We start from the raw sequence: 14,613 nt of genomic DNA on the forward strand, positions 1-14,613 counted from the left end.
CCAGAGATATTATTCTCTTTGTATATGTTGTTAGTCGCTCAGTTGTGTCTGACTCTTTGCAACCCAATGAACTGAAGCCTGCCAGGCTCCACTGTCCACAGAATTCTCCAAGCAAAAATACTGGAGTGAGTTGCCATTTCTTCCTCAAGGGGATCTTCTAACCCTGGGACTGAATCCTGGTCTCCTGCACTGCAGACAGATTCTTTACCATCTAAGCCACCAGGGAAGCTTATTATTTAGGGTTTTTTTTTTTTTTTATTAAGTAAAATGATTTTATTAGATTTTTTTTTTAAATGTTGGCAAAGGTTGAACCCTTGAACCACTCACCTGCTCTTTTAAATTTTCGTGCGGTGGCATCAGTGCCTGGTTTCTCTTTGCGTTATAATAGATATCATGTGATGTGAATGCTGCCCCGATGGAGTCTTTTCTGTCATTTAGTGCCCAGCCTTCCCGTGTAGTTAATTTTATGATTGGAATCTGGGATTGTCAGTTACAGAAATTTGCATCAGAAACAGATTGAGTTCTGTGTCCATACTGAGAGACCAGGCTCCTTCCGCAGTGGTCAGTGGATCCCCATGAAAGCTGGGCTCCAAGCCTGGGTCTTTGCACGCTGTCTGCCTTCCTGGTAGATATCTACTGCTGTGCTGCTGGGAACGCCTGACTACACCCCAGCGTGTGTGCTGGGTCTTTGTGCATCAGCTAGAAGCGGGTGGCAAATGCAGACTCTCAGGCCTTGCCCCAGACCTCCTGCGTCAGAGCTCACCCTCTAACAACCTCAGGCGATTCTAACACTCACTCACGTTAGAGAATCTGGTCTAAAGCATCCTTGTCCTTCGATGGACCTTTTGCCAGGAGTTTCTGAGTGTTTCCTCCTGGATGCGCCTTTGTTACTCTCCTTAGCCAACTTTGCCTCTGGGATGTTGAACAACCAGACACGACCCTCTCATTTCATCCATCACTACTGATGGTAAGCGCGTGGGGTTGTTTTCCTTTCGTTACCAAGTCCAGGCTTGCTCTGCACATCGCATGACAGGCCAATGAATCCAAGCGATGGGGCGTTGAGGCAAGGAAGAGACTTTATTTGAGGAGCCAGCAGACTGAGAAATGACAGGCTAGCCCCTCAAAATAACCATCTTATCAGAGTCTGGATGCCAGGAGGTTTTATACATCAGAGATGGGGGGAGGTGAGGAAGCAAAGTAAAAAGGCCATTACTCTTGTAAACATCTCCCAGAATGGCAAACCTCAGGCAGAGGATGTATTAATTTCTTCCTTCCTGACATCCACAAGCTACAGGGCTCCGAACAAAGGCAGCTTTAGCTTAACAGTCAGGCAGAGGGGCAGAATTCTCTGAGGCAGGCCATTCGTATGATTATAATAACGAAAGCAGTGAAAAGCCCAGCAAGGAAACAGTTCCAACATGGCGTCAGAATTGGCTTCCTCCCTTCAACACTTTTACTATTAGACAAGGAAAAACAAACCCTCTCTGACATCATCCATGTTCCTTGCCACTGTAATGACATACTGAAAAAGAAATGTATTATTACTCATAATTTTTTGAACATAGGTCTTGGTGAGCATTTTTCTTTAACATGTAATAGAATTTCCTCATTGATCTAATGGGCTCCAGTACTTCCCATTTCTCTGTTCCTTTTTGTCTTCTTATGCCTATGAATCATCAGAGTCATCAAAATGGATTTTGACCATTCAGATTCACAGTTCCCACCTCTAGAGTATCGCTTGGATCACAAGACCCCGGAGATGGTTACCTGTGAAAACCTTCTCCAGGGTTTCTGATGATGTGTGCATATTCTAGTGATGGGGCCTGTTGACCTGGCTCTGCAGAGCCCCTTTCTCTTCTTTGAGTGATAGGTATGGAGTGAGAACTAGTTATGCTGATGGATATAGAAATGCTTTGCAAACTGCCCAGGGTTCCTCACATCACCGTGGCACCCCTTGCTTTTTCCTTATATCCAGCAATTCTTGCTAATTACTCAGTTCCATGCTTTCCCCAAGCACCTCCCAGCACTTCTGTGATGGGAGTTGATTTCAGGCCTTGTCATTTTACACTCCAGCTTCATGTCTGAAGCAAAATCCAAACTGTCTTCCATCTGACCTGCAGACAGATTTGCAAATATTTGTAATTTGTTTATTTCCCAGGCCTGACCAGTGACCTCTAACTCACATGTAAGTTTTTGAGTCGAGGCTACTGATGCCGCCATCCAGCTCTGTCTTAAACTAAACCCTCACATAATATCCAGGAAAGGAGCTGAACCAACAGCAGGGTTCATGGGAATGTGGTCAGATTTCCTGTGCTCCTTGTCTTACAAATTTCAACATGACACTCACAGGCCATGGGTTCAAGTTATAGGTCTTTCTCTGCCTGATATAGAATTGCTTTTCCTTTCAGTTTTCTTGAGGCATAATTCCATCCACACCAGCGATTTTGCCCCATTCCTTAACATAAAGTAATCTTGCCTTTCAAAACACAGAAACTCTTTGATCACCAAATGTACCCCCTTTCATCTTTTACTATTCTTTTCTTGCCAAATTCAGAATGATACTCAATGGTCAAACTCTGAGATGCTGAGCCCTCAGTTTGAACATGAGTCCACAATGTGAAGACTTTGTTGATATGGGCCCCACGCATCGCTGCACTATAGACAGTCCCTTGTCACCATATCATGTGGGTCTATGGGCACCTTTAAGAATGAAATAGATGTCCATCAACAGATGTCCATCAGCAGATGAATGGATAAGAAAGCTATGGTACATATACACAATGGAGTATTACTCAGCCATTAAAAAGAATACATTTGAATCAGTTCTAATGAGGTGGATGAAACTGGAGCCTATTATACAGAGTGAAGTAAGCCAGAAGGAAAAACACCAATACAGTATACTAACGCATATATATGGAATTTAGAAAGATGGTAACGATAACCCTGTATACGAGACAGCAAAAGAGACACTGATGTATAGAACAGTCTTATGGACTCTGTGGGAGAGGGAGAGGGTGGGAAGATTTGGGAGAATGGCCTTGAAACATGTGAAACGTCATGTATGAAACGAGATGCCAGTCCAGGTTCAATGCACGATACTGGATGCTTGGGGCTGGTGCACTGGGATGACCCAGAGGGATGGTATGGGGAGGGAGGAGGGAGGAGGGTTCAAGATGGGGAACACATGTATACCTGTGGTGGATTCATTTTGATATTTGGCAAAATTTAAAAAAAAAAAAAAAAGAATGAAATAGGGGTGGAACTGTGAGAACATTGGGGATTTTTCATTTTTTTAAGTTGATGATATTCTCTCACAAATGGAATGATTTCTTTCTGTTTCAAGAAGGCTTTCATGACCAGGTTCATGGGTTACACAGCATCACACCGAGTAAGAAGACAGGGACCATGTGAGCCAGCATTTCTAGAATTTGGCTTCATCATCTGTACAGCAAGGTGACACACACAGGATACTCTATATCCTGCCTTCTCCCTGTGTGAGGGCTCATTACACGGGCACATGAGCACAGTTCTATTATCCGTTAGTATCTTGGTTTCCTTGAAAATTTAGGAAAGACTCAAGGAATTTCCTTAGAGCCAGTTGGCTGATCAAAAGAAAGTTCACATTTTTGAAAACACAGGATGTGATACTAACTGAGCCATTGAAAGGAATGAAATCATGTCATTTGCACTCTGTAATACAGAGTGAAGTAAGTCAGAAAAGGGACAGGTATTGTCTATTAACACGTATATGGGGAGTCTTGAAAGAAGGTACAGGTGAAACTATTTGCAAAGCAGAAATAGAAACACAGGCATGGAAAATAAACATATAAACACTAAGGGAAGAAGGGAGGGGTGAGACAAATTGGGAGATCGGGATTACTATATCCACAGTATTGGTACTATGTATAAAATAGATAACTGAGAATCTACTGTAGAGCACAAGGAACTTTACCCAGTGCTCTGTGGTGACCTAAATGGGAAGGAAATCCAAAAAAGAGGGGATAAATGTAAACATACAGCTGTTTCACTGCGGTATAGCAGAAACTAACACAACATTTTAAAGCATGAAAGTGAAAGTGAAGTCGCTCAGTCGTGTCCGACTCTTTGGGACCCCATGGACTGTAGCCTGCCAGGCTCCTCCGTCCATGGGATTTTCCAGGCAATAGTCCTGGAGTGGATTGCCGTTTCCTTCTCCAGGGGATCTTCCCAACCCAGGGATCGAACCCAGGTGTCCTGCATTGTAGACAGACGGTTTTAAAGCATATATACCCCAATTTAAAAAAGAGACACTGTGAGACTGTGTACTGTAATGTTCTTCAGCTACACATTTTTGTATGGCTGTGACTGTATTTTGTTTTGATGATTGTATAGCCAGAAGGTAAGTTAAGAATCCAAAACCCTTGGAGAAGGCAATGGCACCCCACTCCAGTACTTTTGCCTGGAAAATCCCATGGACGGAGGAGCCTGGTAGGCTGCAGTCCATGGCGTCGCACAGAGTCGGACATGACTGAGCGACTTCACTTTCACTTTTCACTTTCATGCATTGGAGAAGGAAATGGCAACCCACTCCAGTGTTCTTGCCTGGAGAATCCCAGGGACCGGGGAGCCTGGTGGGCTGCCGTCTAGGGAGTCGCACAGAGTCGGATACGACTGACGCGACTTAGCAGCAGTGTATCCTTGAAACTAGATAGGAATTAAATTAGACCATAATGGTTGGATTTAATATTTATTTGAAAAAATATACCTGATAGTGACAGATTAGGTTCTTATTTTCAAAAGTCATAAGGCTGATTATTCCTTTAAAAAATCTCCCTTGAGAAAAACAGTTTCATGTGTAATTATAGAAATTATTGCTTTAAGATGCTTGATCACTTTCATTAACTCCATATTTCTGCTCAGATTCCCTTTTAATCAATTATATCAGTTATCTACAAAAAAAAAAAAAAAAGAATCCAAAACCCTAATACTGAAAAATATGTTTTCTAACCAATTTATGAAATCCCATTTTTTTAAACACCTGTATGAGAGTGGTAGTGGGAATAGTAAATTACAAACAGCAATACGGTTGGGAGAAATTTTTAAAAATAAAAAAAATACAGGTATTTGCTCCCTCTTTGCTCTTTTCTGTTTTCTCCTGCCCATTTCTCTGGCTGGTCTCAGGGTCCGCAGCGTTGCAGTGATGTTGGGAGCCGACCACTGGGGACTGCTGAGCTAGCTGTCAGGTGTGAGGAGGAAAGGAGGACAAGGAAGTGCCTGTGTCCTCCACTGGCCCTGCCCAGAAGAATGTTCCTGTCTGAGGGTTCGTTTGTGGCCTTTAGTTCCAAAAGTTGATATGCCACAAATGTGAGTCAAATTGCCAAACAGGAAATCGATGGAAATCAAACCCACTCTGGAATTGTTAATATAATCTGTTCTCAACCTAGAAACCAGTGAGGACTGTGCAGGGCACAGTATGTACTTGCCCTAAATAGCCTTTTATTTCACTGGCTGGACCCATTACATGCCATCGCTTTCCGTTTATAAAACGGATCTCTTGGAAAATACGGTACTGGTTTCATAGGCATCCTTTTATTATACCATCTTCTACTTTTCTGAATTCTTAAGTGGATTTTCTGCAATAGTTCATCTACAGTCAGTTGTCCTTGGTCTTTCCTTTTTCTATTGCCTTCTAAAATTTTGTAGTAAATTTAAATTCTCTCTTCTATTCATGATTTTAATAGTCTGCTCCACTGTTCAGATATCAATGTGCCATCTATATTAAGGTCATCTCTAAGTTTACTTAAGGACAATCACTCTGTTATACCTATTACTCTGTCTGACCCAAGGCTCTGCTGTCTTGCGTGTTTTTCCAAATCTAGAGTACTTTGTTTTAAATGCTGACATTTTGCTTTCAGGCAGGCAATGCTCAAATACCATCTCAACCTCTAGTAAGTATTAATGAATAAGGCCTCCTGTTATCTAACCAGAGTTTCATTTTCCCGCGGATCTTATCTTTAGGTACAGGAGACGTGTGCAGAATCCCAATGACTGGAGATCTCTGAAATATTTATTATGTGTGTGTCCATATCTGTTTTCCACATTGCTATCTCTCCTGTGCTCAATCTCAATGGTGCATTTTAACACTTTCTGGGTATTTTTACTAACGTTGTATGTTTATTACAGGTATGTTTATGACATGTAGCCTAGAAGTGTTTCGTTCTTGCTCCTTCTTGCTGGAAGTATTAGCTTGGTTTCTGAATCTGAAGTGTGCATGCAACAGACTATATGTTTCTTTGTGTGTTTTATACCATTTTGGCTCTAAAAAATACCTATAAGCTGAAAGTCATGGGAACACATTTGATTTAAGTGCGTTTTGATGTCTGCTTTTTGAATAACATTCTCATTATTTAAACTCAATTTTGCGTGCTGGTTCATCTCTTTTCACTGATATTTGATATAAAGATTTTGATTTAGATATGAACTCAGCCATAGGGATATACACATCGGAACTGGCTTTTGAATGAGTTACTTTGTGAGTTTTTATTACATACAATCCCGAAGACTATCGAGCCAATCCAAGGAGGGCTTAAACAGGTACCATTAAAAACAGGAATTATGACCATAATCCTAAGCCACAGAATGACATTTATCTAAAGTAATTACCTTGTGATCCAAACACATTTCAGTAGTATTTGTTAAGCTTGCAAGCATATGGGATCAGGGAATTAAAAATAAGAAGCAAATCAAATAAATGTGACTTTGAAAGTGAAATATATACTTGAGTTACTAGTTTATTTTTTTAAAGGAAAAATTAAAAGAAATACATTTTACTAATATGAAAAAGGTCTGTTAAGCTTTAACAGAGAATGAAACTAATTTAGTATTAGCTATGAATTACCAATTTGAATATCTTTCCATCTGTTTCAAAGTGAAATCTATGTGTGAAACCTGAATGCTCCAGTGCCAAGGGGGCCCATTTAATAGCAGGAAGATCTCCCATGCCAGGTGGACAAAGCTAGAAATTCACCTTTTGAAAAGAGTGAAGGAAGGCTTAAATGGTGCTCTGCCACTTCTTCGTGTCTCTCTCCTCATTCCAGCTCCCTGCACACACGTGGGGGAAACCATGAAAGTAGCTGCACTTTTAGGATAAGTTTTGAACTGTTATCTGAGTTTGAAACACGGTTTCCCCACTAATTAGGTGGGCAATCGTGACTGTGCTAGTTGAGGTCCTTGAGCATCTGTTTCCACAACTGTAATACAGGGATGACAACCTCCCTGCTGGAAGAGGAAAGATGTAAGCAGGTGCTATGTAGGCACTTCTGGCTCAGAGCTTGACACGAAGTCCCATAACCTAGTTGGCTTTGAGCAGTAGGAGTGCCCATATCTAGCAGAAAGTGCCCTCTGGGTGTTGAGGAACACTAGATTTTCTGTCCCCGCCCCAGTAGGCTGCAGGGCCCACCTTGAGCTGTGAGAGAAGACCAAAGTGCTGCCTTCTTCATTTAAAGGATTCTCTTATGATTTAAAAGGGCTAGAAGTTTGGGATTAGCAGATGCAAACTATTAGATATAGGATGGATAAGCAATGAGGTCACAAGCAACTTCATTCAGTATCCTGTGATAAACCATAATGGAGAAGAATATGAAAAAGAGTGTATCTGTATAGCTTGGTCACTTTGCTGTACAGCAGAAATTAAACACAACATTGTAAATCAACTATACTTCAATAAAATTAAAAAAATAAAATGAAAACTAAAAAATAAAAGTACATCAAAGAAAATACCAACATTTTGAGTAAACACTGTAGAAGAGATATGTTCAGGGACATCAGGGACAAGAGCATATACTGAGTATTATTAATATTAGAAACACTGTAATTTAAACCACTATAGAATGTAATATGGGGCTTCCCGGGTGGTGCTAGTGGTAAAGAACCTGCCTGCCAATGCAGGAGAAGACTCGAGTTTGATCCCTGGGTTGGGAAGATCCCCTGGAGAAGGGCATGGGAACCCACTCCAGTATTCTTCCCTGGAGAATCCCATGGACGAGGAGCCTGGTAGACTACAGTTCATAGGGTCTCAAAGAGTCGGACACGACTGAAGCAAATTAGCACACACACGCAAGCAGAATGTAATGAAATATTTCACAAACCATCAGAATTAAAAGAAAAAAGATTATCAATAAAAAGAACTCAGTTTAGCTGTAGTCATGTCTTTTTCCTCATTCCTGTTTATTATTTGTACTTGTTGAGATTTTTTTCCTATAGGATTGGTCTTTTTAGTAATATAACTTCTGTTTCATTTTAATTTTTTGTTTTGTATTTCATGTCTTCTTTCCAATTTCTTTAAGTTTACTTCATTCTTCTAGTTTATGAAATTTATTTTTGGCTGACTTGTTTCCAGTCTTTCTCTTTTTTAAAAGGAGACAGAGATGTATAGAACAGTATTTTGGACTCTGTGGGAGAGGGCGAGGGTGGGATGATTTGGGAGAATGGCATTGAAACATGTATAATATCATATATGAAATGAGTTGCCAGTCCAGGTTCGGTGCATGATACTGGATGCTTGGGGCTGGTGCACAGAGACGACCCAGAGGGATGGTACGGGGAGGGAGGAGAGAGGGAGGTTCAGAATGGGGAACACGTGTACACCCGTGGTGGATTCATGTTGATGTATGGCAAAACCAATACAATATTGTAAAGTAATTAACCTCCAATTAAAAGAAATAAATTTATATTTTAAAAAATACAAATAAATAAATAAGAATAAGTAAATGTCATCAAATAAGTAAATAAAAGGAAATGCATTTCAAACATAAACTTCTCTCTAATGAGCACTGTAACTACATTCCACAAGACATTTAAAAAAATACACCATTGTTTATTTTTAGTAGGTCATTTAAGCACAATATATTTCCTTGAATTTCTGGCATATTTGGTATTTTCCATTTATCAATGTTGTTGATTCATCTTGTCCCCTATCGAACTTTCCTGCTGCTTGTTTGATCGCTAGTGCTGGCTGCATTTCCTCTATCGATGTGGAAGTTACAGCTTCTACTACTTCTCTGTGTTGCATTTTCAGTGATTCATCATATTAACTTTTTCTTCACTCTTCCATTTTCTTCTATGTCTAGTCTGAGGTTTGTTGGTTTTTTATTTGTTTGGGGTCAGTCTTATAGGATTCTCTGTTCTCAGTTTTTAGAGGATTCTGGGACTCTTAATTAGTACAAGAGAGAAAATAAGGTGATCAGGGTGGTGAGGGAGCTCCACGTTGTAGAGAGAACAGAGAAGTTAAAAGAAATAGAGAAAAGAAAAAAAAAAGGCATTTTACATCAGAATTCTGGAAGAAGACAGTTGGAGAGGCAATATTTGAAGAGATAAAGTCTGAAGGAGAACTTCGCTGGGGGCCCAGTGCCTAAGAGCCCACCTGCAAACGCAGGGATTCAGTTCAGTCTCTCAGTCGTGTCCGACTGTTTGTCACCCTCTGGGCTGCAGCACGCCAGGCTTCTCTGTCTATCACCAACTCCTGGAGCTTGCTCAAACTCATGTCCATCAGGTGGTAATGTCATCCAACCGTCTTGTCCTCTGTCGTCTCCTTCGCCTCCTGCCTTCAACCTTTCCCAGCATCAGGATCTTTTCCAATGAGTCAGTTCTTCCTATCAGGTGGCCAAAGTATTGGAGCTTCAGCATTAGTCCTTCCAGTGAATATTCAGGACTGAATTCCTTTGGGACTGACTGGTTTGATCTCCTTGCAGTCTAAGGGACTCCCAAGAGTCTTCTCCAACAAATGCACGGGACACGAGTTCAATTCACGTGCCATGGAATTCTCCAGGCAAGAATACTGGCGTGGGTAGCCATTCCCATCTCAGGGGATCTTCCTGACTTAGGGGTTGGACCCATGTCTCCTTCATTGCAGGCCGATGCTTTACTGTCTGAGCCACCAGGGAAGCCCTTATTTATCTAGTCTTTAAGTGGTATTTAGTCTATTCATATTTAATGTCATCATCAACATAGCTTGTATTTAGTTCTTTCATCTTGATCTATGTTTCTCTTTTCAATTTCCTGCCTTACTTAAAGTAACCAAGTAATTATTTAATTTCTATGATCTCTTAAGTATACATTTTTATATTATTTTGAATGTCACTAGAAATTACAATATGTATCTTTAACTTGCCACTGTTCAATTTCCAATTATATCATCAAACTCTTTGCAAGATGTAGGCATGCCATGATTATATACATAATTCCACTTATTCTGCTCCCACTCCTTGTGCTCCTTTATTCCTCTGCTTTGAATGAATGTAGCCTAAATCTATATTTGTTATATATATATATATATATATATATATATATATATGTTACACAAGCATAGATATGTGTCTGTACATACAAATACACACATATTAAAAATAAATAAATCTCTTATTTTTACCCATACATTGCACTTTCTATGGTTTTCTGTTTTTGTTTTTTTTTTCTTCTGCAGACTTGAACTTTTTTCTGGAATTGTATATTGTTCCCTGAAGAAGTTCTTTTAGCATTTCTTATACTACAGATTTTCTGGCTACAAAATCTGAAGTTTCCTTTGACTGAAATTGTCTTAATCTAGCTTCCATTTTTTGATGTAAACTTTGGTAAGATATAAAATTTTATATAAACAACTTCTTTAAAATTGTATTTTTGAAAACTTTATTTCACTGTGAGAAATTCAGTCATCACTCTTTTCATGCTTTCCTTACATATGACCTGGCTGGGGTTTTTTTTGTTTGTTTGTTTTATTTTTGGCTACTTTAAGGTTTTCTTTCCAGTTTTGGTTTTCAGCCTCTAATGTGATAGGTGTGACTTTAAAATTACTTTTTAAAGGCTTATCATGTCGTTTGCTGAGCTTCTTGGATATGTATATTGACATACTTCATCAATTTCAAATTTAGTATCTTGTGTCTTAAAATAATTTTTATCCTATATCTTTCTTCTCCCCTTTGGGGATTTCAATTATTTATATTTTTTGATCATATATTATATGTCTTGGGTATTTTGTTTTATTTTTTTACTTTTTTATTTGCTATCTGTTATCAATAAAGTATCTATTGACTTGCCTTTGATTTCTCTGATTCTTTTCTCTGTCCAGTCTGCTAATAAGCTCATCAACTGCATCTTCCTCTCTGACATCACATAATTCCATCATGATAATTCCATTTCATTTTCCTTTTTACTGTTTCCACTTATGTGGAAAGTCTTTATCTGCTTATACTTGTCATCCACGTCTTCCTCTAGATCCTTCATCATAAATTCTTTAGAATCCCTGAGTGATAATTCTAGCATCTGAGTCATTGCCATATGTGTTTCTATGAACTGTTTCCTCTTTTAAATGTAGTCCTCTTTTCTCACTTCTTTGTATATCTTGTGATTTTTTTTTTTTTAATTTTACACTGAACATTGTGATGGGATAAAGCATGTCCACCTCCTAAGAGGGACATGCCCCATGAATTTGATGGTTTGAGACTGAGTTAATCTAATGGGTAGCTGAGCTGTCCCTGGACTCTGTTGTGGAGTTAGAATTTTAAGTTAGACTCAGTTCACCACTGAATTTTACACATTGTGGAGGTGGGGTTGGGACTTTGCCTTCGGAAGGCTTGGGGTCTGAGTACCAGTCAGACTCTTTAGATCTCTTTGTGCATCACAAGGCCAGCTACAAGCTTTCCAAACCACGGCGATGCTGTTTCTGCTTTGCAGCCTGCCTGCCAGCATTCTGAGTTTCTGGCGCACTCTCTTTGCTCTCTAGACCCATTCCTAGCTTTATGCACCTAGGGCATCTCTTTCTGCCTTAGGACATGGCCCTCTCAGCCTTTGTACTTGGTGAATGTCCAGGGATTTTGTAGGGATTCATCTCAGTCCTCTTGTTCTTCTCCCAGCTTTCAGCATTTACTATGTTGCTAAATATATTCTTGCCTTCTTAATTTCCTACTATAAATTTCCCTTTTTCTATTTATTAATTACATATTAATAAATATTCTATGTTATTAGTATTACATTTACATCTATGACATCTTCATATATTGATATCTTAAATGCAATTTGGGGGGAAAAAAGGACGCATAAAAAACAAAGAAGCATGCTTGCTTTGGCAGCGTATATGCTAAAACTGGAACAATACAGAGAATATTTGCACGGCTCCTGCACAAGGATGACACACAAGTTTGTGAGGTGTTCCATATTTTAACTGACCCACAGACATAGAAAACAAACTTATGGTTAACAAAAGGGAAAGTGGAGCAAGGATAAATTAGAGGTCTGGGATTAACATATACATACTGCTCTCTGTCAAATAGAAAACCAGCAAGTACCTGAAGTATATAGCAAGTATATAGCTATATAGCATCAGAGCTATATAATTGAACTGTATTTGATATTTTGTAGTAATCTATAAGGGAAAATAATCTGAAAAAGATATATGTATATATATAATATATATATACACACTTGTATATACATTTGACTCTCTTTGTTCTACTCCTGAAACTAACACAATATTGCAAATCAACTATACTTCAATAAGAAAAACAAAATAAAAGAAGAAGCAAATAAATATTGGAGGAAAAATCCCCCAATTCTATAAACCTTATCTAAATAGATAATTTCTCATACTTAAGTTTGGAAATGAAATTATATAGCTCTGATTCAAGGTGAATTATCAGTGAGGGTCCACTAGAGAGACAGAACCAGTCAGACATAGATGGATAGATGATGGAGATGGATTTCAAGGGATTAGCTCACACGATTATGCAGTTGTGGTGAGACTGAAATCCATAAGACAAGCCATCAGGACAGGGTGGATGCTCTGGGGCAGGGTCTGACCCTGCAGTCCACAGGCAGGATTTCATCTTCAGGGAACGCTCTTTTCGGCTATAAGTTCTTTCATCTGACTAGATGGTGCTTACGCAGATTATCTGGGGTAATCTCTTTTACTTAAAGTCAATTGGTTGTGGGTGTTCATCACATCTACAAAATAACCTTCACAACAACAGCTGCAGTAGTGTCTGACTGAGTGTCTCGGTGCTACGCCTAGCCCTAGGTTGACACGTAAAACTGGCTATCGCAGTAGATAAGGGCATATCCTGAAGCTGAAGCTGAAGCTCCGGTACTTTGGTCACCTGATGCAAAGAGCTGACACATGGAGAAGACCCTGATGCTGGGCAAGATTGAAGGCAGAAGAAGAAGGGGCAACAGAGGATGAGATGGTTGGAGGGCATCACTGACTCAATGGACTTGAGTTTCAGCAAACTCCAGGTGCTAGTGAAGGACAGAGAAGCCTGGCGTGCTGCAGTCCATGGGGTAGCACAGGGTTGGGCATATTCTACAAGGCGGTACAGTATGTAGTAAGGAGTAAACATTAAGGAAGAAAACAGATGCAAGTGAGAAAATGAAAGGGTTCCTAACTGTTAATCATCCCACAGAAGTTCAGGCTGGGCGTCCTCAACAGTGCCCGCGTCTGTCATTCAAGCGACCTCTCCGTGTGTCACGATGCTCCTTTCTTATAAGTCTGAGAGGAATCCTACTAGACAGGGGACTAACCATTCAGTCTGGGTTCAGGTGTCAGCTGCTTCTGGGACTGTCGGAGAGAGCCAGCTGCCCAGCACCTGGAGGCTCCCAGGCCCACGGGAAGCCCTTCTGTCAGGGAGAGAAGCCTCCCTCAAATGCAGCCCTTATGCCTGCAGAAAGAGGGCTGTTTCCAGCTGGCCCACTGCCCAGGTTGCCCTGAGTGAACTCCCGGGGCCCCTCTCAGATCATTCTGCTCATTACACCCCAACAGTCTTCATCAAAATTTTCACAGAAGACATTTGGTTTTGGCAAGATATGGTTATTTGGTCACAGTACTTTTTTCCCCACTACCTTTCTGTATTTACAAAAGTTTTTACAATGCAAATATATTAATTTTATAATAAAAAATCAATACAATAGCATTTTTAATTTAAAAATTTTATTTATTTTATTATTGGTGTCTAATTGCTTGACAATGTTGTCTTAGTGTCTGCTGTACAACAAAGTGAATCAGCTAAATGTGAACATACATTCTGGTTTCCCGGGTGGTGCTAGTGGTAAATAACCTACCTGCCAATGCAGGAGGCATGGATCTGATCCCTGGATAGGGACGATCCGCTGGAGGAGGGCATGGCAACCCACTCCAGTATTCTTTCCTTGAGAATCCCATGGACAGAGGAGCCTAGTGGGCTACAGTCCATGGGGTCTGAAAGAACTGGGCCTGACTGAAGTGACTTAACATTCACATACATATGTCTCCCCCGTCTTGAACCTGCCTCCCACTTCCTGCCCCTCCATCCCACCCCTGTAGGTCATCGCAGAGCCTGGAGCTGAGTTCTCTGTGCTATACAGCAGCTTCCCACTACCTCTCTGTTTTATACATGGTAGTGTAATATATGTCAATGCTCCTCTCTCAGTTTGTCCCACCCTCTCCTTCCCTTCCTGTGGAAATTAGTTTATATTCTGTAAGGAAGAAACTAGGATTGCTAACACTGTTTTCCTTTTCCATGTCTTCACCTATAATTACCGTAAGCATCTTCCCAATACAGCCTGGAGGATCTGTGTGGTGGCAGTGGTCTATGAGGACAAAAAAGGATTGCC

At 40.2% G+C, this 14,613-nt stretch overlaps 1 protein-coding gene and 1 non-coding gene across 2 annotated transcripts in view; both read left to right on the plus strand.

Annotated features, from left to right (window-relative positions):
* Positions 1-14,613, plus strand: part of DSCAM (DS cell adhesion molecule) — an 859,211-nt gene that overhangs the window by 304,167 nt on the left and 540,431 nt on the right. The gene's annotated exons all lie outside the window — the stretch shown is intronic.
* Positions 12,086-12,192, plus strand: LOC147379060 (U6 spliceosomal RNA). Its single transcript, XR_015135489.1, has one exon. It is a non-coding gene; the product is annotated as a U6 spliceosomal RNA (small nuclear RNA).

This window comes from Bos grunniens, chromosome 1 (genome assembly GCF_055505025.1).
Source record: "Bos grunniens cultivar Pamir isolate PY7600 chromosome 1, Bosgru_T2T1.0, whole genome shotgun sequence".
Classification (NCBI taxonomy): domain Eukaryota; kingdom Metazoa; phylum Chordata; class Mammalia; order Artiodactyla; family Bovidae; genus Bos; species Bos grunniens.